Consider the following 21,860-nt stretch of genomic DNA (forward strand, 5'->3'; position numbering starts at 1 on the left):
AAAGTGAGCATGATTTTTGTTAGGTTTTGCTTGCTTCTTTTTTCTTAAGGCATCAAGGTTCTCCTTCAAGAAAAGTCAAAAATTACACAAAAACTCCCTGCAGCCCTCCTCTCCCACCTGCCACTGCACAGTTTACCCTCCTCACCTTTCCTATTTCACAACACACGCCTCAGCTTAAAGCATTTCCACTCCTTTCCATGCAGGACCCACTAGATGACGATCCTGTCACTGAGAGCTTCTGTGCAAGGAGCTGCAGGTGACAGGACCTCTGCGTTCTGCTGCTAAGAAACACCTGCTTCCATCCTCAAACTCCTGCACACTCATCCCATTGCTCTCTGGGCTGTTAATCACCCCCTGCACACCCCTCAGCACTGATAAACTGAGGGGTTCCTCTTGGGGTTAAAAATTATCACCTCATCTCTACCTTGACTTTGTCTAACTCATGATAGCTTAGATGATTTTTTTTTCCTCTCTTTTTTATGTCTTTCTCTCAGATGACACGTTTCCCAGGCCTTTAAATCATTCTTGTGCATCTACTCCAAAACTTTTTCAAGCTGATGGAGGGACCCACATCTCAGTCCCACCGGAGAAGCAATTCCCTGTGCCTGAAACAGGAGCAGAATCTCATTTTGGCCAAAGCTCTGAAGGTCACACTCATCTACTAACCCATCCTAATTCAGAGCCACTGCTTATTGAGTTGACCCACCACTGCAAATATGACATGCAGCTTTTGACTCTTTGCATGAGATTTCATCCTCCAGTTTATTAAATCATGTATTAAACTAACCCCATTAAACCAGGTGATCCAGAGCCATCTGTGCCTATGACTTCCTCTCTTCGGAAATTTCCACCTTTGTCTCAACTACAAACATCATCAGTGATGTCTTTACAATTTCTTTCCATGTCATGGATAAAAATGTCAGAAAGGATTAAGACAAAAAATTATTCTCTACAGGACTCTGATGCAAACTGCCCGTTTTTAATCCACTTAATCTTTACAGTGTTCATTTCGCATCATTCTGGTTTTCTAATTAAAATGTTGTATGGTATCAAGTCAAATGTCATAGAGAAACCTAGATTGTTAAATCAACACTATTATCCTTGTCAAATATAATCCCATAAAAAGGCCCTGCAGTTTGGTAATTTATATACTCTAAATCTGTGTAGATGACTGTTAGTTTTCTACAGTTTCAACCTACACTGTTATTTTTTTAAAACACGGCAAACAAACTCTTAGTAGAGGCAAAAAGAAGTTGTGGTCAGCAGAAAGCAATTTACACCACATTAAAAAAAAAAAAAAATCACTCAAAACGTTTTGAAGCTAAATCTGAGATTTAAACTGGGCACCACCAAAACCAGTTGACTGAGTTGCAGCTGTAACACCATTTTAAGAACATCTACGTCAACCAGTAAGGCACCATTCACATTCCTGTCATTCCAAACAGGGGGGAAGATTCCTCACCTTCAAAAAATATATTTTGGCCTCTTCTTTTCTCAAACTCCACCTTGTTAATTAAATACTTACAAAATGGTTTTGACTTGGTGGGGGAAGAGAAAGGAACAATAATATTCCCAGTGCTACGGTGACATAAAGATACTGGTACATTAGGAAACTCATTTTGTCATTATAACACACTGTGTAAATAGAAAACATAATTAATAAGGACAGGCATGTTAGTTTTGGTTCCTTTCAAAACCTGCAGGCAAGGGGAAGAAAAGGGGGAATGACAATATTTGGCAATGGCATGAAACACAGTTTTAAATGAGACATTTTTCAACCCCCTTAACCAGCTTTAGTAACGACTGAGAATAAAAATAAACTTATAAACACTTTCGTACCCTTTAGAGTGCTCAATTTAAATAGCATATTTAATCTAAGTCATGTGTACCATTAAAACAATGCTCTTTTTGCCCTCAATATGAATTAAGAATATTAAATATGTATGTGAAATAGTAGCCCGTGCTGGAATGTCTCCAGAATGAAATCCTTGATAGGAGGTTTTTCCTCTTGCTTTTTTTTTCTAATTTTTTTTTTTTTTAAACTTCAAGCTGCAATGATACTCAAAACTAGGTCAGGCTTACAACACCCAACAAAAGTAAAAGGATCTGCAATTTCTTGGATTAGGTTTTTTTTTTTTAAGTATCTTTCTTTAAAATTTACCATAAAAAGGTTTTCCATTTCCTTCATGAAAAGGATGAATACAGATTTCTCTGCCTCCCTGGAAACAAGTGTCCACAAAAATAAGGTAGCTACTAAAACACAGCTTCTTCCTATCCTTGGGAGGCATTGCTGCTCTGAACCTGCATCTGCTATCAAGTAGTCACTCAAACAATATGTACTCTAGAGATAACCCACTGAGCAAAACACAGAATGTCTAAAAAATTAAAAGCAACCAAATATCCAATTTTTAGGAACAATTGTGTATAAAAATGCGTAACTCTGGTTTGCTACACGTATGATTAAAAGGGACACACAGAGCAACCTGATGACACTGTCAGCAGCTGCCTCTTCATTTGCATTTATCACTTCCTAAATTCTAACAGATGCCAGTCAGCTTTTATTATTTCCTTAAGAATAAAACAGACTTAGGAAATTAAGGGAAGGAGGCACTACCTTCCCCTCAGGTGTGTAAGAGGCAAATCCTCTGCCCCTAGAGTGCTGCAGAGATGATGTGATACATCTTTTGCCAGCAAAATCGAGGCACCAGACAGTTCAGTTTCTAAAAAACCCTCAGCGGTCACTCCTTCCTCCATCCCCATTCTGGGATGACAGCACAGTGCTTCCCAACCACTCCAGGGACCTCCACCATTACTAAAAAACACATTTTCACTCTGCTGTGTAGTGCTCATCACCATCCTTGCAAAAAAAACCCTGCTTGCTGTTAGTTATGGCTCAGAGGTTCCCTGCATTACAGCTTCCAGTGGAAAAGTGATTTACCTGACTAAAAGCGCATTTATCAAGACAAATTCTAAACAGGTGTAAATTTAAATTTCAAATCCCATCTCCCTGATAAAATGCTGCAGCTGGATCAAAGAAATCAAAGTGGCTGGGTTGCTGCAACACATGAAAAACACCAACTCCAACTGCTAAGGAGCTGTGGAAGTGAAGAGGTGGGATGCTGGAGAGAGGGACTGAGAGCACCAAGGAAGAAAACTTAACAAGGAGGAAACCTTTAATCCACCAGGAAACCACCTTCAGCCTCTGATGTAGATACCATAAGGATCTCATACAATGAGCTAAAGAAATACAGTATCAGGTCTGTGCAGCCTGGGCAGAGGAACCTCAGTGGTGACCTTGTTTTCAGTCAAGTCTAAGATAAACGAACCAGAGATCTCTGGCTGTGTTGATAACAGAGCAAAATAAATATTAACAGTGATTAATATACAAATGGCAGTCTACTAAATTTATGTTAAGTGCTGAACATCCAGGAATGGCTTTGGATCCACACACCACCAGTGACAACCAGGGGAACAGCCTGGAAAACCACTTGGAAAGAAGAAGCAGCCAACAAAGAATTAAGAGAAAACCTTGACATAAAATCTTATAATAATTTCGGTAGGAAAGGAGCACAAGATCACCTGTTTCAACCCCACTTGCTTCTCAAAACAAGGCTCCAAAATGCAATTCCTACACTACTCATTTCAAATTATTTGGGAAATGTGTATGCTGGTGAAGAAGTCCAGGGAATGCCATGAAGCTACAGTGCCAGCAGTGATGGAAAGATGCTGCAACACACATAACAAGAAGACCAAATCCAAGTCAAGGTCAAGGTTTATTAACAGTGATCAAAACAATCAAAGGATGTGAAGTCATTTACAATGACTAACATAAATCAGTGTGGATTAGTGCTTTGTTAGCACATTAGGATTTATCAATGGGATAAAACTTCCTTGAGGCACCCAGGAAGTGCAGGCATTAGGATGAAGAAGGTGCCAAACTGCTGACAGACCACTGAGTTGAATCAAGACAAAAACAGATTTGCAAAATAACCTAATAAATGAAGTGAGGAGCTGGGCAAAAAATGATGGATTCCTCTGTAGGGCTTGATATCCTCACCCCCCAGAATAAACCAATGCTGTGAGAAAGCTAACCAAGGAAAATGTGCGTTGACTTAACAGTACTTGCCTTGAGCTGTGTATTTCTGGCATTAAAAAAAGGTAGATTTGTACCATGAAGTGCCTGTACCCATTCCTCTTTTCTCCTATGTGGGCTACAATGAGCTAAAATGAAAATCACAGTTCATGTTTTCTAAGGGACCAGGGGACCAGCAAGGCTGAAGCTGCTGGATGAGCATGAAGGGTCAGCACTGGGCCAGGTGGGCAGGCGGTCGACTGGAGCTTCCAAATCTAAGCAGTGATTTCCGAAGAGTAGATCTACATCCAAGAAAATGCTCGACAACCCTGGTTCAAAGGCCCCCATCAGAATTGTTTCCACTGTGAGTAGATGGGAACTTGGTGCCTCAGTCCCCTCCTGCAGCCTCACGGACCAGCAGCAGGAGACTCCTACCACCAGCATCTAAAAAGCCTTTCATATCAGGACAACCTTCTGTCAGAGTCCTTTTGAGACAATGACAGATAATCACACTAAATTACGAATAAAAGAGGCAATAACTTCTTTCTGGAATAGCATCAAAATTGAGGGGAAAAGGCTCATGAAAATATTTCTAATGGATCTCTGAAAAACAGTCTACAGCTTATCAGTGAACATATCTTGGCATGAAGAATGTAGGATTCCAAGAACATTTGTTATCTTAATGTAATTTATATATTTACAAAATATATAAATGCAATGTAAATGTGTATAATGTGAATTTACAGAAACCCAAATTTTCATTAGAAGGGTAGAGAGCCAAATTAAAAGGGAACAATGGATAAGATATAAAATACAGTTGTTCTTCCCCTTCCTCTTGTAGGGGTTTTCCTGATTCGTGATAAAAGTATAAAGCAACCCAACAAATTATTCACCAAAATATATTGCTATCAAATCTGCAGTGACTCTCCAAGGCAGTTCCACAACTCCTCAAATCCCTAGGAGTTTTTAATTAATATTACCTCTGACTTGCAATTTGGTTTGCTTAACAAAAATTACCTTACATTATGCAATGCTTCTTTAAGCCATGAGACCCAGGCAAAACTCTGTTTATTGGCATTCAAATCCCCATATAAAACAACAGCATCAAGGTATTTCCTTGTAACAACTGGCCCCACAATTTACAAGCCCACACCACTATGCAAACATATAGAACAAGGTATAAATATATATAAATATACAGGACAACCCATCCGAAGTTTCTTGACTGTTGACCCCGTATCTGCTTCCCGTAGTCCTGCTGAACATTTACAGAAGTCAATTGCTTTTAATCTTTCTGTATTTGCTTTAGACGTGTCCTGACAACCACTTAGAAAAGTGGCATTTTCCTGACAAAATGAATCATTTGTCTTCTACCACCAAGTTGCAGATCTTTGTCACCAAATTAGAAAGGCTAGAACATGCCCTAGGAAGTCTCTTTCTCTGCTTTGAAATTACAGGGAGCAGATATACTCAATTCGAAAAATCTTGTGATGAAAAAAAAATTAAAATAAAAAAAAGTTACACAATTTCCTGAAGCATGGGCTCATAATTGGAACAACATACTGTGACAAGTGGATTGCAAGAGGAAAAATACAGCATGGAATTGCACAGTTCCATTCTAAGTAAAAGTACTGACGCCATGTTCTGCTGAGAAAACCTTTTGTGCCTCTGACTTAATGATAAATTTCATGTGACTTTTCTTGGTTGGAGGAAGAACAGAAACAAAATCAAAACATTGTCCTGACATGTTAGCATTAAATATCTCCTTTAAGAAATAAACTTCATCTCTTTTATTGTTACATAAAGTTCTATTTTCAGCCTGAACAAGAGGGAGAAAAAGAACAAGAAAATAACCACAATTATTCTCAAGAATCCAACAGAGGTCTAAAAACAAGGAGAAATCCTTTTTAAGGAAGAACAGACTTTAGCTTCCAGACCTATATTCCAATTTCCACCACCTTTGCTTTGAAAACTTCGGTCAGTGCTAAACTCCTCCTCATGTCCTTCACAGTATTAACCACCTCTGTTTTTTTCAGCTTTGACCTTCTCAAGGCTCTCCTTTCCCATCTATTTTCTGATATCCCTCCCCTTCACAGGAATGAGTCCTCCTCCTCCTCCTCCTCCAACATCCACTCGGGTTCAGATGCTTCCAGGTCCTGCCTTTTCCTCTGCCCATCCTTTTCCTTGATCTGTGCGAACTCCATCACTTTTATGCTGACAGCTCTTACTCTGTGTTTATCCAAGATGAAACTAATATTAAATTTTGCAGAGGTACAGAACGTGCACTCAGTAAGACCAAAGTAGAACCATCACTTCGCTCTCCATCATCCCCCGAGACCTCAGCAGTTTCCAATTTTTCCTCTCAGCAGATAATGCCCATCAGGCCACACTGCTTCACAGAGCAGAGCATCATCAGAAATTTGTCCCCACTCTACCTGGGCCTTTTTGGATAGATCTAAGTTGTGCTATTTCCAGTCTGTAAGATGACGAACACCCTCTTCTTATGACCTTGAAGTCATCTATTATATGTTTTCCCAAGGGCCTTTATGACAACCCTGTTCCCCCACCAAGCCTTTGCCAAATATTGCTATTTGGCTATTTTCTTCCCTTACTCTTTTCATCATATCTCTCTCTTTAGGCTCCTGCATTTAACTGGTTTTGGTGATTCAGACACAACTCAAGATTTTTTTCCCCATTTCCATGTTCAAGACGTAACTGTAGTTGCTCACCTACATTTCCTCTCTACTAAGAATACACATCACCATTTCCCAGCTCACTGTGCTCACCTTTAAGCTTTTTGGCTTTTACAGACAGCATTTTTCCCAAGTATGTACTCTTTTTTCCCCTTGAGAAAAAAATCCCCCCCCAAAGTCTCTTTGGTATAAAACCACAAATCATAATTATTAGTTAACAGTACAAATGTCCACCAGGTGACAAATGCAATTCTGGGGCTTTTCCTTTGCTAAAAAACACATTTGGTTTGGAGTGGTTTCCTACTTCTAGCCTATTTCATCTGCAAGTTGAGATGCAGAGTGACCTTTCCATATGGCATGTTCAACATATGGAGAAAAAGATACAGATGCACAAATGTTTTGTCTAAAGCACAGAGAAATTACAAACCATCCTTCAGTTCCAATTTATCGTCTTTGCACTGAAACCATAATTTAGAAAAATTAAAATGTTCCAAATAATAATAACTTAAGCTTCTAAAGCACTTTTTCAGATGCTCTTATTGAAAGAACGGACAATATAGGTCTTCAGTAGTAAGCAAAAGTCTTTTGTGAGGAAAAATACCAGTTACTGATGTCTATCAGACAATAAAATGTGGCCCTGCGTGGGCTGTACATTCTTGTACTCAGAACAGACCTGCTGATGAATAAGCTACTGCTTTCAGAGAAATTAATTTTTTCCCTTAAAATACTTCAGAAAGTTGATTTTTTTTCTTATAATAATCCCAAAATCTTTCAAATCATGTGTACAAAGATCTCAAGTTATCTAACCGAAATGTATGACAATACAGGCATAGCCACTGATAGAATCATCTTTTTATTTTCCACGAAAAGGACAAAGGTTCAATACCACAGTCAGATCCATGTGGAGAAATGGCAGGATGAAGTTTCCTAATGCACCCTAAAATCTGAAACACAGACTTGATCTGGTGTAAAAAACCAAACCCTCAGATGCTTCCACACCATCCTCTGCATTCAAGAGCTTAAAGCACGAGATGTATGTAGCCAGCTACCCTGCAACCCACAAGCACATTTACAGAGCTAAAAACATTAATTTACTGGGTTTCTGGAGGCAAACAGAGTAAGATCATCTTCCCGAGGTGTCGCACTCCCACTCTGCGGAATGGCCGTTCTGTACATTGCCTCCCCTCTGCGAGCACCACGTCCACCCCCACAAACAACCCATCTCCAGCAAGGGATGCAGGGCAGTGGTCCCCAAACAGCCAGCCCTGAAAGGTCCCAGCTGGATGAAGTGACTGTTTATGAGCCTCTACCACAGCAACCAGGGCACGCTGCTCCCACCCAGCGAATTTCCAAGGTGGCTGAGTTGAATGTATCATAGGGGTGTAAAAAGCTCCTGTTCAGGTGTTTCCTTTTCAACGAGATAGAAGCTTTTCTTGCAGGCCCTGGTGGCAACACAAGCAGGTGATGTTGGGGGGTGTAATCCAAGCACGGAGGCCGCTGGGAACACTAATCCAACGGGCTCGACCTGCTCAAGAGAAGAGGGCACACCAGGATTTGAAAAGAACCACCAGGGCCTCAGGAGCATCCGAAAACATGGCATTAACCCTGACCAGGATGCAGCACAGCTGTTCATAGTAGCCTGGCTCCATCAGGAAAAAAAAGAGTGAAACCAAATAAAATTTCAACTTTGCAAAAAGCAGATTTGAACAAGGCAAGTGGCGTGTCTTCCATCTTCTGTGACAGCACTACATGGTTTATGGCTCACTTTTTTTGAAGACGTTTCTCTGCAGCGACACCTTCAAACTGTAACTAGCTGTGTAATTGAAACTAGAGGTGCATGTAGGCCACAGGAAATACTCCTTACTAATAAACCCAGAATATCTGACAGAAAAACATTATGTCCCATTATGTCCCCTGGTCAGGGCACTTTGCAGTTTGTTTCCCCACTATGCTGTTCAAAGGGTTGATCCATCCTTTCCCCAACTGCTCTCACAAATACAAACTGTCCCATACTAAATTCTGTGTACTCAAGATGTGCTACACTTCATCCACTAGAGCATCCAGCGGAGCATCCATCTGCTCTATTCCCACTTTGATCCAGCTCCCACCTGGCTGGCACAGCCCAAAGTCTTATGGCAGAAGATGGGTATGGCAACCTGGGGCTCAGCTGGGAGCTTTCCATTGAGAGCCTGCCAACATTTCCTTGAATCCACCCTTCCCACTACACTCTCCCATACCCACAGCAACTGTGAAATCGCTATTAATTATGCCCGTTTGCCTGACCCACTTATCTTGGAATAGCAGTATCTGGGATGGGCTAAAAACAGGAAAAAAATACAGGAGGGAAGCTGCTCATTTTGCTTCCCGGACAAGTCCTTTTAGAAAAGCCAACTCTGTTCTGATTTTCTCCACTACTTTTTCTCTTTCTTTCCTTTCTTCTTCAGCTTCTCTTCTGTATCTTCCTTTTGTTTCTCTCTGCAAGAAGAGGAATCGGGTTAGGAAAAAGGAACGATGGAGAACGCTGATCTAAATTGCTTCACATCTTCAAAATGTGGAGAGAAAATGATGGGGCGTGGGAAGGGAATGAAGCCCTGTGGGTTTTCTTTTCCAGATGACTTTCTTTTTCCTTCTGGCTCATGACTGAAGGAGATATGAGAGAATAAGAACTGCTGGAGATTTTGGCAAATATTGAAAAACGAGAACATGCAAGTACAATTATTTGGAGAATAAGAAGCAAATGCTAAAGAAAAATAAACCCCACAAATACAGACTATGGTCTCTTTCCAGAAGGAAAAGGTTTTATTCAGTCTGAATCAAATGTGCTTATTTTTCACATTAATTCAAGCATGGATTTCATATAAAATTCACAAAAACCTGTGTCAAATACAGCAGTGCACACCTGTTTAGACACATCAGAAAACACTCTTTTATTTTAAGAGAGAAGACACGCAGTTCTGTTTCCTGAAAGGTGACAAGGAACCAGAGAGAAATAAAAGAACAACCTTAATATTGTAACGAACAATATCGAAATGTTCTTGTCTGCACATTTGGAGGCACCGCCATGCACTTTTTGTTTACACTGATTTTTTGCAAAGAAAACAGCACAGATTAAAACTGACCCCTGTTCTGTGCACTGTTGTGGGGAACAAGGCTAATTTCTGGCTCAGAAGAAAGGAACCTCGTAACAAAAATAGAGTACACGAACATGCCTGGGATCTGAAACATGGGTTTTATTCCCAGAGAATGTGAGCTTTTTCCAGGTACCCAAGCAGAAGGCACCGTGCTAGAGCTGCCAACAGAGATCCAAGTTTCCCTATAAAATGGCTCGCACACCCTTCCATAAACCAACACGGGAATGAGAGCTGCAAACCCACCAACATTGAGCACAAGTACAGAAAGTATGTATTTATTCAAAAATAAGCTCTTTTGGGGGCATCCTTTCGTGATTTTTGTTTTCTTATTTGTGACCTTTGGGAAGGAAGGATGCTCTCAAAACCTCAGTCACTGTTTGTGTCTGCAGAGGTGATACCATCCATGCTATAAACCTGTTACAAGCACCTGATTATTTGCCTTCACCCACCAAATGCACCAGTGAAAATATTTTGTTTGTTTTTAACTCACTTAAAATGGAGGTATCTTTCACAGAGAGAAAAGTTTTCCAGAGGAACAAGGTTTTCACTTTGTGATGTTTTCAGAAAGACCTAAGAAATAATATAAAATAACAACTATTTCTGCTTCCTGCCAGGCTTGTTAGAGTATTTTAAAACAGTTCTCTAAAATAGACCAAGGTTTTTTTTTTTCCTGAACAGATTTGCCACCAGGGAACCAAATCCTATCCTTATAAGGGTACAACAAAACAAAAGTCCTGAAAAAAGTACAAAATCTTGTCCAATTTTTAACTCAGGAAATGGGAAGTCTAAGATAAAACAAAGTTTAAAATCAGTTTCTTCAGAATTAGCAATACTCAGACGTTTAACAAATTAATCTTCCCAAAGATCACCCTCTGGCCCTTCACCCCAAATCATTCCTCTCCATCCAGTGAGATCTGAACCCACTAGAGCTACAAAGCTAAAGCAGAGATTTTATACCTACAGGCAGTATTCAGGCTTTACCCACTGAAATATTTTATACACACAGACATGGTTACTTTTACCATTAAAGAATTCAAACTGTTACAGCAAGGCAGAAACTATTTAAACAATTTGGGCTACAAGCACCAATCCCGAAACTGTATAAAACCCCAATATACACAAAAAGAAGAGAAAACTCCTTAGCATTAAACATTGGAGAAAGATCTTAAGAACAATGGACCTTAAAATAGTTTGCAAGAATCTAAAATAACGTCTGAGCTAGGCTAACACAGAAATCAAACTATTTGAAAAGAAAATCAATGTCAGGATTAATGCTTCGGTGCTCTCCAAAGCAGGACAAAATGTAGGGAAAAAAAGAAAAAACAAAGAAAAAAGGCTCGGAAAGCCAAGGGTTTGTTTTCTACTTTACCGAATTTTTGCTGTGGACCTTATTCTGTTTAAGAAGTTGCGTGAGAAGCGAATTGCTCCGAAGCTGAACTGAACCTCACCCAAGGTTAACTGAACACCAAACACAGGCCACACTTCCTCTGGGCCCTTTGTATGAAAACAAAATATTACCAAAATACGCAGAAACCAAGGATACTGCCACGGCAGCTCGTACACAAGCACGTTGAGTTTCTGGTATCTGCAGCATTCAAAGCCTGTGTAAGTAAACTTTAGAGGATCTTGACAGAAGTTATTTTCATCCTCTTTTTCATTATCCGACACTACGAGCTGAGTCGTATAAAAGATTTAACTGTAGCACGTACAAAAGCAGCGGCACATCAGCGAGCACTTCATTAATTAAAAGCCAGAAAAGGAAGTTTGCTAAACGAAGCAAATGTTCTTATCACTCCTATCTATATTCATTAAAACTGACAGGAAACCAAATATCACCATCTGTCTACTTGCAATAAAGACACTAAAAACAGCTCCGGGGTAGAAGAATAATATAAAGTATAAAACTGCAGTTTTTCAAGTTTCAGTTTTAAATGGACAAGAGAGAAACTGATGTCAGACAAGGGAGGATGAAGGATGACAAGGAGCTGGTACATGAGACTGGAAAAAGAAATTAAACGTTTCAGAATATAAATTGAAGCCCCTTTTGAAATCTCAGAAAACAAACGACAAACCCAAGTTTGCACCGTGTTTTTCATACAGATCAACGGGTCTGGAAAAAACTAAGTGTTGCAACGGCACTCATTTGCCTATATAGAAGTAACTGGTACCAAAAACATTCAGAAAACTACATTATGCAACATTAGCTGCAAAGTTTTAATGGTCATGCAAGTCCCAGGGAACATTTCCACAGCTTCATTATGCCCTGATGCACTCCCTTCAGATTTACAATCTTTTTTTCTTTAATTATTCCTATATTTGGATTTTGTCTTGCAAATCAGCAACTCGTTATAAAAGTTGAATAAGTTCTGATGAAAGAAGTATGGCAGAGGTATTAGCTTAGCTCTGAAAAAAATAGCAGAGCTCACATCAGCGGTTGTGGAGGTCAACCGAAGGTCACTGATTTAAGGTACTTCCCAGCAGTTGTACAGTTCCTACCTTCTAGTAATCACCCCTTTTTTTGCACTGCAGGGGAGAGGAACAAAAAAAAAAAAAAAAAAAAAAAATAGATGGTAATAAGATATTTAATGACAGAAATGAAAATAAACTACTGCTCACACTCTCCAGAGCACAGCTCCGTGTCGTTAATTCTGCGCCATTCCCCAGCTGCGTTTCGCATAGCAATGAAATGCGCTTCCAGTTCCTCTCGGTGCTGCATAAAATATTAGCTCTATAGTCACAGTTTTTTAAGACTAAATAAGGTTAAAGTAATTTAAGGCTGAGATAAACAGAAAAAAGAAAATCCATTGTGAAGAGTGCCACCCGGCTCCCAGCCCCCCGCGGTACCGGAGCACATATGGTGTGGAGCAGATCTCTGGGATACCTACAGGAAGCACAAATGGGGTTTAGGAGTGGAGGAGCAAGGCAGCTAAAGGCTAAACCGAACCCTTATTGATTTTTATTATTGCATTCCTCCAGAATGGTACTTTCTTCTTTTTTTCTTTTTTTTTTCTTTTTTTAGTTTAATTTTCTGTCCTTAGAACAGTAATCCATACCTCAAGAAAGGCTCTCATTAATATTCTATGAGAATGCTTTTTTAGCCTCAATACAATTACAAGCACAGCAATTATTCTTCTGTTAATACTTTAACAATACTAACAGACCTATTAACAGCTCAGCACAAGTATGAGGCGTTTTGAGAAACAGAAGTGCAGGGCTATTTCTGTTTACTAAAGAAACCACAACAAAATTACAGAAGTTAAATAAAGCCTGAGTGTAAAAAGTTACTGTAAACTGGAGTGCAAATGTGCCATCAGATTCCTCCTTGATCCTGAAGAACCTCCTTTTGAGAGCCAAGTTATAAGGCTGTAGGAAAAACCAAAATTTTTAAGTGACTGCTGAAATTCAAGGGTAAATTCTCTTTTATGTTAAATATATAACTGGGCACATTCTTTATTTGTGAGTGACAATGAAATCATTGGGATGCTTAGAAAAGATTTTGAAGAGCTGTTAGGCAAACGTGGAGATAGGTAACAGGAGAGAAAGTGCAAAACCATCCATAAAAAAGTCCTGTGTGTGCTGTAAAAACGCATCCAGGCTGAAGCTGGAGAATGTTTATTCTAAGGTGGTTATATGGTATCCAAAATGTAAAAGAAACATTGCTGCAATGGGAGAGAAAAAGACAACAGTGTTGACATGTTACCTTTATAAACCTTTCCATAAAAAGCTGCACAGTAAAGGGCAACAGCATAGCCCAGATATTGGAAAAATTTATTTTACATACACCTCATTAGAGATCCTGTTTTCCTATAGAGAGTAGTAACTATCGAAGTTGTATTTAATTTTATTTACTAATAGGAAGCATACACAGACTCAGGTTCTTCAGAAGCATTAATAATCAGTGGAAGAGGAGAAATGCTTTGGCAAAGAGAGACAGCAGAATTCACTCCTGTACTCCTGTCCACAGCTGCCACAATAACAACAAGGTATAAATCAAAACACCTTCCACAGCACATATCAGAGAAAACCAGCCCCAGACTTCAGGCTCCTTGGATTTGAGAATGCCAGGCTGGAAAAAGCCTTTTGGGGAACTGAGAAAGGATCAATTTCCTATAATCCTCTTAAAAAGGTAAATGAAGCTCAATCCTGAAACTCACGGCGTTTAAGTTCCCATATTGTGAAGCTGCCTCTGCACTGTGCCCCCTTAATTACAGGAAACTTTGTTCTAATATCATATGCACACAATACTACCAATATTATTAATTTATGTTTATTTATATATATATATATGACAATATCGACTTACTAAAGACTGGTTTGAATTATTTTATCTTGTACCTTACCTTATCTATGAGCTGAGAAACCCCCTTTGCCTGGTCTTTAGGCACAGATGAAGCTGTCCTTCCTGTAAGGCACCGCAAAGCACCCACTTCCTCTGGTTGTCCTAAACCCCTTTGCTGCTCATAGGATTACATACACTGTGTTAAAATTCAAGATGGCTCTTGCCCTTTTGTACTCAAATGCATCCTCTTCTCTCCATCCTGACACACACACAATAAACCCTGAATTTGCCAGATTTGATGCGTGCTTGCAGCACGACTTATTTTGGTGAGCAGTTTGCTGTAACACCTCCTCATCCACTGTAACACCTCCTCACCAGCATTATTCTTGAACTCACTTTAGACAGTCAATAACAGTTTTCCACACACCTTTGTAAAAGCTCCCTAAAAAAAAAAAAAAAAATCTACTTTTTAAGAAGCGAATGCTAAAGCGACAATGTCCCAGTCACAACGCCCTCGTGTCTGCTATTTAAAGTACAGCACCATTACCTCTGCACGCCACTGATGGAAGGTTCATCATCCTCCTGCTCCAGAGCATTCAAAAAACCTGACCCAAAACCAAGTCCACCCAAAGTGTGTACCTTTTAATCCACACTAAGACAAAATAATTTATTACTATTTACATTGCTCCAAGTATTTTCAAGTTTTGCTATTTAGACGGTCTTAGTAGTAATGACTGCAGCAAGCTGGGACAGGTTCACCATAAAACAGAACCCAGGGGAGCGCTAAAAATAAAACCTGGGTGTCTTGAAGCCTGGAAAAATACGGTGATGCCACAAGGGAGTCAGTGCAGGCCTGCAGAACATACTTCCTACACAGACAACACCTCTTACTCACTAATTTCGATGGTCAGATATTTACAGACAGAGAATAATCCCGAGTTTCTAAAGGTTCCTTTGACACTCCCTTCACTCACGTTCCCCTTTCCCATGTGTTTCTTCTCCCACACTTTATTTGTCTGCCCTCTACCATCTTGCCTTGAACTAGGCTCAGGCCAACTATTTCTCCATGTACTGGCTGTGCCCTGCTCTTCCCTGTGCCCAAACGATGTGACACAAGTGATGGATAAAAACCTGCCAAGGTCTTAGTGAGCTCCAGTGCAGGAGGGTACCCTCCTGCCATTTCTTTATACTATGCAGTAATTATAGCTCCTTTTTCACTATTTTTCCCAGTCTATACCATTATTTCTTTTTATTTTATGTACCATCCATTACTTTTCAGGTTTTTTTTTTCCTTTTTTATCCTCCTATCACTACCACAGCCCTTAAGAGAAAGCCGAGGCTGTTAAGTATCACACACCTGTCATTTCAGCATTATGTTTAGGAAGCAGATTCTGAAAATCCTGATAGCACCATAAAACTGGTAAACTAAGAAATCTCACCTTGGATTCTAACACTTTATCACTGTTCTTGTACGCTTCCCTAGATACCTGCTGCTGATCACCATCACAGACAGGATATTGAATTAGATGTGCTTGATCTGAACCAGAACGGCTGTTCTTACAGATTTATTGCTAAAACAAGTGTTTCTGCCAGACCTAAGAAAATCAGCAAGAAATAAAGCTACAGACTGATGTATTTTACTAAAGTAGCTTCAGTGTGTGAAAGTCACCCATTTCTTTGCCTAGGTTTGTTAGACAGCTATGCAGAGAGGGCTAATCGTGGTGAAGATCAACACACTTGTAAAGTACACAGATATTTTCTCTGATATTGTTAGGAAACATTAGGCATATGTAATTCAGCTCAAAAATATTTTTCACCTTCTGAGAAATATGGGAAACACTTTGAACATGATTTCATTAACAGGATCTTCCTTATTAGCATAAGAAAGAAAAACTATTTGTTGGAAAAACACACACCATTTAAGGTATTCCATGTTGTTTTCCAATGGTGTTTTCCCAGAGACACCAAGAATGGTTTGGTTTTGTGGCTTGGGCGGGGTGGGGGAGAAGGTTGTTGATGTTTTGGGAAAATGTACCAAAGCTTGCTTTGCTTGCTTGCTCTTGGATCCTCAGCTACAGCGAGAAGTGGCTGCTGGCAGAGCTAACTTCAAAAGCCAGCTGCAGGAGAAGCTGTCACTGTTTGATCCATTAAATATCTAGAATTCAAAAACTTCTTTAATAATTAAAAAAAGAAAAAAAATAAAAAAGTTCCAAAGAAATAGCAGAAGGTTTCCTCAACGGCCAAGTCCTACTGGCCAAACCGTTCCAACCACATACCCACCCTTGGGTTCCAGGCCCAAGTAAAACTCCATTCCCTGCCAGCCTTATCTTGCCAAACTCAGAGCAGGAGGAAAACACTCAGAGGATCTGCATCCAGAGGGTTCCACCACAGGCAGAGCACGGACACACGCGGCAGCACTCCCAGGAGCCGCTCCACAGTTGGTTTTTATTAAGGAATGCACACGCCTCTGCGCTCCAGTCAGACGTATTCAGGCGCTCTAGCACATGAGCAATAACTCAATAACCACATTTCCTTCCCTGTATCATAAAATAAACACAGTCTCCGAGATAGACTCTTATGGATTTATGTCCTTTCAAAAGAATTTAGTAATTGGAGGGGAAAAAATAAAACCACAAGTAAAGTGCACGGTTCAAAACGTGCAGTAAATAGTTCTGAAAGCAATGTTCTCATCTGGGAGTATTGCAACAGATGTTTATCATGAGCTACTGCAACAGTTAATCTAACTCTGAGCCAGATTAACTCTTTGCCATTGGAAACAAGCCTTTTTTTCCACAGAAAACAAGGGGATGTGCCAGAATTGCTGACAACAAGCAGTTAACTGAACGATGGGGGAAGAAAAAAAAAACAAAACATAAAGCCCCAACCAAATAAACCAATATCTGGCCCAAAAGACTTAGATGAACAGGTGTATGTGTGGGTGGGAGTGGAGCGAAAAAAATAAAGAAAAACATTTAAACAAAGCCTCCATTGACATTCTGGTCACTGAAGTGGGTACACACAAAATGAGGCAAGCAACATTTTTGAACAGCTCAGAAAATAATGGAGTTTTTTCTTTTTGTTGTTGAAGAAGATAGGAAATATGATTATTGATCTTGGTTTTCAAACTGTGGTACCAATACATCACAGTAACAACTCAGAGGTTATTCTATTTCAAGGTAGTCTGAGTAAGAATGAAAACAGGAAGGTACAAAACTACTTATGCAATCTGGTATTTACCCCTTAAAGATACAAATGCAAATCACAATTTAAAGCGTCGTTATTTAAAGTTGAAATTACCATTTCTTAACGGGCGTAATTCAGATCCCTAATCACAACATTTCCTAAAGGCAAGTAAAGGGCTAGTAAGTCCTGTCCAGAGCCATTCCTCTGCTCCTAATTTCACAGGCACTTAATTCTGGAAAATCCTTGAGGATATATGAGTCCTGTGAAAAGAGACAGCAGCCCATCCCCTTTTATTATCCGGAAGAGATCAAGCAGGAGAGGTAAGTGCACCATGTTCTCACCTGAGCATCACCTATGGAACCCCCATCCCTGGGGCCACACAGCACCATGGCTACACCAGGATCCATGTAAAAGTGCTGGGAGGCAGAGCTGGTTTGAGGATTTACAGCCTTGCACAGCTTAGAAGGCTACACACAACCTTCATGCAAAGCCTACACCTTCCCCTTCGTATTCCCAGCTGCAGTAACATGAGAATAAGAGTCACAAATTCTGGAAACTTTGGGTCTAAACTTCCTTCCCGACTGAAGAAAATCTCAGCTGGTTGGTTGTTTGAGGGCTTTTTAAAGAAAGAGAAAAACAAATGCCAATCTGTTGAGTGTAAAGACAACGTAAAGAGATTTTGTTTTTCTAATTGCTCGGCAGAACAATAAACGAATAAAAAGCTCTAAAAAGTCCCTTCCATTCTGCAGTATTTCTGTTGGTAATGCACAACAAGTCTCTTTCTTGGTATTACTCCTAATCCACAAAAGCAAGAGCAAACATTATCAGTCCTTTCATATTTGATGAAGAAATTGATGTTATTTATTCAAAAAAATCTTTATAAATATTCCTCCGATTCTAAAAAGACCAATGACACAGAGTATCTCTACAATGCCAGCAGTATCTCTACTCAGCCCTTGGCCCTTCCAGGCCGTTGGAACAGCCACCCATCAGTCTGTTGACTAAAATATAATCATTTGCAGCTTGTTTTGGTTTTTTTTCCCCCATATATCAAAAGTTGTAAGCACCGAGAAGAAGGTTTTGTTTTCTAAATCTCTAGCATTCCAGAGAAATATACTGACACTGCATTCTGCAGGTCTTGCCAAGAATGTCTTTTGTGTTCACAGTTTCAGTGTTGATGATAAATTTTGAACGTTAACAGCACAAAGTATGCTTTAAATCAAAGCCTAAATCATAAATGTAAAAGTAATTTAAACTAGTGAACTGGAAACCCTGATTTAAATAATTTCATTTTGCCAATATAGTTCTCCTAAACACCTATTTGCTTTCAATGTTGTTAGTTCTCACTGAGCAGGTAAATAAACTACATGCATCTATTTAAATGATTATGAAGTGTAATATATTCTAGATCTTTTACATTTTATTAAGTAGACAATTTACTAGGCAATTATTTTTTTAACTATGATTCGTAAGTGCTTCAGAAATATTTAATAAGTCCTAAAGCACATTTTATGATTATGATTATCCCCATTTCATAGAAGGATAACCCAAAGAAGAGATAATTAACTAGTTTGGACTCTCTCCTTCACCAGATTAAACTAGCTCTAAGATAATATGATTGATCTCCACTATAACAACGTATTGCACATAATTTTCACTCTGATCTAGCAGTTGTAACAATAATTTGCAAATATTGGTAAGAGAGCAATTGGAAGCAGGTGGCAGCAGCAGAAAGCTGGACTAAATATCTATGGAAGAACAAGGAGGTTTTGCTGGATGGTTTCACCAAGATGTAACACTTGGTACTATTTTTACTTCATCTTCTAAAATGTGGATGTAAAGGTAACACAGAGCACAGTCTGCTCTTAGTCTTCACAATACCAGAGCTTGCTACATGAGCAACCTCAATTATCTTGCCCCGAATGATGCCAAAAATAGCAGTGAGCATTTAGATCGCTCCCACCACCCAACCGAACCCTTGCGCCAGGCTCTCCAAGTTGTACAACCTCTAAGTTTGAGTACTCATTTCTTAACATTGGGCCTCAAAATCTGCAGGATGTTGTGCCAACGGCACTCACTGTGAATGTTTCAGGACAATTTCTCCACATACTGAATGTTGCCCCTCCCGACGGGCCAGGCTGAGACCTTTGCACTTGCACAGCTTCTGCCCTGAGGGGCAGTGCCAGATCTGAAGCATTCACTAGACAAGATAGGCAAGGTATGGAAAGTGGGAGAAGCGGCATAGAATTATTTTTAACGTTTTTCCACAGTCTCTCATCATTGTGCCCGCTTCCCATTGGTGTGAAAAGCTACCTGTGCCCCAAGTTGGCCCATGATGGGAATCTCCACCTTTTGTAAAGCACCTCCTGCTCTCTCCCCCAAAGCCAGCCCTTATCGAAGGAGGAGCATCAGTGTCTCTCAGGCTACTTTATCCTTCTGTGAACTTGACTTTCCTGTGATGCTTACAAAAATTTTAGCAGTTAGATATTAATGACCATCTCTGAGTTTAGCCAGGAGGGGCAAGAGGAGCCCTCCACCATGTGCTGGAGGAAAATAAAACAGTAAAAGGCACAGTGGTCCACGATGAGACAAATTTGACAGATGTAACCATGTAAAATGCCTGAAACCCTCAGGTAAGGGGGTGACCACCAAGAGGCATGTGAAAGAGGAGAGTTTGGAGGAGACAAACCAGCACTTTGATGCTGCAAGGTCCAGCTGGATTCACCCACCTCACTGCAAGTCCTCATCTGCAGCTTCGGGATAGAGAGGACTATTCCCTCCAAAATCCACTGTAATGGTGTGTGCCAGACCCTAAATCCCACCCCACCAGCACACCACACATGCCACCCTTTTTGCCTACAGGGAAGCACAAAAATTAAAGGGATGAGCAGAAAGACTGTGAGGAGCGAGAACGGGACAAGCCAGTTGCAGGTCAGGGACCTTGCTGCGCCTAAGCAAGCCGCCCTGCTAAAGAGAAACCGAAAGGTTTTACACTTTAAACCATCTGCATTTCCTGCACAAATTCCCCACCCACATCTATCAAGTGAATCCTTATGTTGCCACGGTTGTCCATCCACCACACAATCCATCCTGCCCTATCATGATGCTCCAGGCACAACACTGCCGGTCTGGGAAGCGAGCGGGCTCCGAGGGGAACGCCAGCCCCGAAAGGCAGATGTTGTGTAAATTCATATTTCATAAACACAGCTAATTGTGACAAGAGTGCCATAAAAATCCTTGTACCGCTTAAATTATTTCTCCACTTAGAGCAACTCTGCCACCAGAAAGTGTTACACACTGCACTTTATACCCAACTGGCAGCGCTCGGTGATGGCATTATGGCTCTGTTAAATAACAGATATAAAAATCACAGATCTTTAAAAACTACAGATTAATTTTTCTGCCGTCGTTCAACATAACCATTTAAAAACAAACATGCCATGCAATTGTCATTAGAAGTTTTCCAATCTAGCACTGCATGTGCTTAAGTATGAAAATGATACTTTAGAAATAAACATTGCTGCTGTCAGGGGAAAGTGCTACAATAAGTCACATCACTATTAGAGAGAAACCGTAAAGACTCAATAATCCCTCACACTTCACCAAGGAAACATTCTCTCCATCCTCTCATCCAGCAAGGTCACAATAAAGGAAAACAAACAAACAAACAAACAAACAAACAAAAACCAGCAATAAACAACTAGAGGATACCTACTAAAACTCTGGTTCTTTAATTCAGACACACAGGTAGATAATAAAGGAAATTCAGAGACTGTTTTCTAATAAATGTATGATTTATGGGTATTACTGATGCCAAACCTTCAGTAATCTATGTTTCATCATCATGTTTAGCAAATGCATTTATCCATGTGAATATTCCTGTGCATACTGGAGTTATCCAACTCGTACAATTACAAAGAAGTATAAGCCTAAAAAATCCAACTGAGTTTTACTTTTTCTAGCCTGACTTTTTTCATGTTTGATTATTCAGGAAAATATTTATTACGAGTTAATTATCTATTTATATTTGGAAGATTTTTTTTTTTTAATATCACGCACAAGACTGAGAAACAACAAGGATTTCTTCAGCTCTGTGGTGGGGTCACAGGTACCAGGGAAACAATCCAGCGCTGTGCCAAAAGGAAAAGCAAAGCCTTCATCTGCTCTCCCTCACCTGCCTGGGTGAGAAAACAAGCAGGAGGCGTGGAGGGTAATTCAGTTCTGCAGTACTCACGTCATCTTTCATATTTCTGTTACCGCCACAAGCAGGCAACGCCTGCCAGCCTGGCTGCAGTTTGTTTACACACGATTAGGAACCAGAATTTGCTATTTAGGCTAAAGAAGTCTCGGTAGGTATCAGCCAGGCACAGACCTTATTTCGTCTGTTTTCTCAGGATGCTCTGAAGAAGTTTATGTAACGTGTGAAAATTATGCGTGCCATTATGTAATGGAATCAAAACACAATAAAATGCACGCAGGGGTATTTCTACTTTTAAACAGCA

At 40.0% G+C, this 21,860-nt stretch overlaps 1 protein-coding gene and 1 long non-coding RNA gene across 5 annotated transcripts in view; both read right to left on the minus strand.

Moving 5' to 3' along the window:
• The window catches only part of CTBP1 (C-terminal binding protein 1), a 234,579-nt gene that overhangs the window by 127,918 nt on the left and 84,801 nt on the right, over positions 1-21,860 (minus strand). The window lies entirely within an intron of this gene.
• Positions 7,600-21,139, minus strand: LOC126651801 (uncharacterized). Its single transcript, XR_007631786.1, has 2 exons — positions 14,237-21,139; positions 7,600-9,240 (listed from the first exon to the last, which is right to left on the minus strand). It is a non-coding gene; the product is annotated as an uncharacterized LOC126651801 (long non-coding RNA).

The sequence above is a fragment of the Myiozetetes cayanensis genome, unplaced genomic scaffold, assembly GCF_022539395.1.
Source record: "Myiozetetes cayanensis isolate MyiCay16 unplaced genomic scaffold, myiCay2020 scf7, whole genome shotgun sequence".
NCBI classification, from domain to species: Eukaryota; Metazoa; Chordata; class Aves; order Passeriformes; family Tyrannidae; genus Myiozetetes; species Myiozetetes cayanensis.